Raw genomic sequence first — 3614 nt, 5'->3', positions numbered from 1 at the left:
TCTTATTTGAACAAGTCCACTTTAATTTTTAATTATAGCGCCCGATTCGAAGAACTGCACTGTGCTTTTACCTGAAGTAATTCGTCCAACGGCCAAAAAATTATGTTGGAGAGCTGGTATGTAAAGCACGTTTTCTGCTGTCAATGTCATTGAGCCAACCTTTATGCGTATGTTACCGCGACCGCAAGCCTCGACTGTATTGTTATCGACGAGCCAAACTTTTTCAGCAATAGGAGATAAAAAGGTAAAGAACTGCCTCTCACAGCACATGTGTGTTGTTGCTCCACTGTCCAAACACCAAGACTTCCACGTTAATGCGGAACCATTTGCTGTTGCTGCTCCAACTAACATCGACAATTTGAAGTCTTTCGACTTCTCAAGCTCTCTACTGTCCCGTTATTTTCTTTTTGCATTCTGAAGCGAAGTGTCCCCGCACTTTAGTGTAGCACTTTACACTTTTCTTTTTGATATTGTTGACATTGCCGTTTTGTTCATTTGACTTCTTTGACCTTCCAGCAAAATACGCCAGGTTACCGTTGCTGAGATTCGCATCTACCTTTTCCATACGTCGCTCCCCTTCTTCTATTAATTTGACTTTTAATGTGCTTAACGCTGGGAATGACTCGCGTGCTTCTATTGCCACTACAAAATTGTCGTAAGCCTCAGGTAAGCTGGATAACAAAATTATGCACAAAATCTCGTCTGTCAAATTTGTGTCAACCTGGGCAAGCATTTCTACTATGTCGGAAAATTCATTTATATGCGCGGACACATTGGCACCTTCCTGAAGTTTTAACGACATAAGCCTTTTGAACAAAGTGACCTTTCGAGCCGATAGCTAGTATTGGAAGTAGTTCATACATTTTGGAAGTAATGGAAAAATACACTTAGAGAAATATTTGGCATTGACTTTCAACATAAACGTCCAGAGAGACGAAAAAAAATAAAAGCCCATATAATTATTATGAGAAGACGTAAATAATATTCGTCTTGAAATAAACGTCCCGAGAGACGAAAAAAATAAAAAAGTCCATATAATTATTATGAGAAGACGTAAATAATATTCGTCTTGAAATAAACGTCCCGAGAGACGAAAACAAAAAAGCCCATATAATTATAATGAGAAGACGTAAATAATGTGCGTCTTGAAATAAAGGTCACGAGAGACAAAAAAAAAAAATAAAAAGCCGATATAATTATTATAAGAAGACGTAAATAATATTCGTCTTGAAATAAACGTACCGAGAGACGAAAAAAAATAAATATCCTATTTAATTATTATGAGATGACGTAAATAATATTCTTCTTGATATAATCGTCCCGCGAGATGAAAACAACTTTTCCTCTGTTCAGTAATAATTATTGAGCAATATTTAATTTTATTTCTTATAATCGTTATGGTCTCTGCTATTTATACATCGTGTGGAAAATTTTCGATGTATCGATGTTTTTTCGTCATCCCTATGTTATGTTTGGTGGTTTCTTGATTTTTCTCTTATCTGCTTTAGTTCGCTGACAATGTATCGACACTTTCTTTGCTTTTGACTACTTGCGGCTCTGTACTCCGTTGCGGTCTGACATATACTCTGCCTGAAAATTTTGGAACGTGAATAAGTTTGTTTTGCAAAGAAATAAAAAAGGTGAGAAAGTACCTTTCCACTGATACCTCGTAAGTCCATATCGGTAAAGAGTTGGAGCAGTTATTCAAGTTTTCCTTACCCAAACCTTTGAAAAAAGATAAAAAAAAACAGCATCAAATTCTTATTATTATGATTCCGTTGATAAAATTTTTTAATATTTTTATGTAGGTTTCTTAAGCTTAAACTGTTTTGTCATCTGGGAGAATTTTTTTCCAAAAAATCCTTTAAGAAACTATTTTTATTCATAAAAAACTCAATTTTAAGAGGTATTTTTAAACCGGTCCAGCTCACGTAAATCCTATTTTTCGAAATATTTTGGTAGAAGTCTTAAAATATACAAGGTTTGGTAATCCCGCCGGAAAAATTGCACTTTTTTTGTACATTGTACAGTAGTCGAAAAAATTATAGCCGCACCAAATTTTCACAAGTTTAAAATATTATTTTTGTTGTTATTTAATTTTGGTTTGGATTAATTTGGATTGGATATTTTGCAAAATTTGGTGCAAATCGTATCCCAATTGTGTGAATACCCAAATACTTTTCTTTATCCCAATCACGAAAATTAGTAATAATAGCCCAATATGCCACAGCCTTAAAAATTTATGTAATTTAAAAAAAGATTCAACAAATTTTCGTAAAAATTTCGAGTTTTTTAATTAGATTCTGAGTATGCAGTTTTGTTGCCCATTGAATTCTAGTAGAATAAAGTATAATTTTCAAATGGCTCGAAATTTGTACGAAGATTCGAGTAGTTGCAAAGTGCTCTATGTAAAATTTTTCCGATTTTTAGTTTTTGATGGGTTACGTACCAGTATTTAAAGAAGTTTCATGTCCACTAACAACACAGTGCAAAATCTTTTTATATTCTACTGAATAGCATAAAATGTTAACTCTTCTTCTAGATGTCGCTATCATACTTATTTATAAACTTTCAAAAGTACCCATCTTCTGATGAACCTGGAAAACTGCTTTAGGTCGTGTAGACTGTTAATGTTATCTTATGTCATGGTGTGTTATGTTATCATTGGGTTTGGGGTCAGAACACCCATAAAACCCCTCCCTTTTCTAAATACGGCCTTGTGTAGGAGGGTCGTTTAAAAAGTCAAACTGAGCTTGAATTAAGGGAATTAGGGATTTAGAAAATTAAACGAAAGAGCTGGAAGCTTTTAGTTTGAAAATAATATTTTGACGAGGGTTGCCAATTATTTGAAGTCTTATTTAATTTAAATATTCATAAGCTATAAGATATATTAAAATATGGATGTATAACGTAAGGGTGCATTGAAATCTTTAGTTCGAAGATTTAAACTTTGCCTTTCCCCGTCGCCAGTGGCGTTATATTTTTAACGCAAGTACATATTTCCAAACTCGATTAAGAAGTTTCCCATCAATTATTTGAGTTTCATTTTTTAAACAGGTGGCAACCCTCTTATATATAGTTAAAAAATAAAATAATCATAACCATTTGGATTGATACTCATATGTTATAACTCATATAACTTTTTAAATAATTTTAATATTTTGAATTTAATTTCTGTTATGTGGCAAAAGTTTTTTGGCAAAATAAAACCGTATTGCAGTTTTAACATCTGGCAACCCTTTTCAAAGAACCAAAACCACGTAAAAGGAAAGCCCTTTAATATATATATATATATATATATATATAAATAAATATATTTAACGCTTTAAGGGCCGTTACCGTATCTGTGTTCAGCATAAGTCCCATATGATTATTATGAGAAGACGTAAATAATATTCGTCTTGAAATAAACGTCCCGAGAGACGAAAAAAAATAAAAAGCCCATATAATTATTATAAGAAGACGTAAATAATATTCGTCTTAAAATAAACGTCCACAGACGAAAAAAAATAAAAAGCCCATATAATTATTATAGTATTTAAATATTACGACTCGACATCTGCATTTTTGACTGTCATGCTGAAATAATACGACGAAAATCGTCGAAAACTATG

General features: G+C 32.7%; 1 long non-coding RNA gene across 1 annotated transcript in view; it reads right to left on the bottom strand.

Annotated features, from left to right (window-relative positions):
* Positions 1-1338: 1338 nt before the first annotated feature.
* LOC118748743 overlaps positions 1339-3614 on the bottom strand; it is a 2960-nt gene continuing 684 nt past the window's right edge. Inside the window, exons 2-3 of the long non-coding RNA XR_004994086.1 lie at positions 1653-1725; positions 1339-1590 (exon numbers count right to left, since the gene is read on the bottom strand). This is a non-coding gene — a long non-coding RNA (uncharacterized LOC118748743). The remainder of the gene's footprint in view (positions 1591-1652; positions 1726-3614) is intronic.

Source organism: Rhagoletis pomonella, unplaced genomic scaffold (genome assembly GCF_013731165.1).
Source record: "Rhagoletis pomonella isolate Grant_MI unplaced genomic scaffold, Rhpom_1.0 Rhpom_scaffold_00001, whole genome shotgun sequence".
NCBI lineage: Eukaryota > Metazoa > Arthropoda > Insecta > Diptera > Tephritidae > Rhagoletis > Rhagoletis pomonella.
This window is presented reverse-complemented; position numbering and strand designations above follow the sequence as displayed.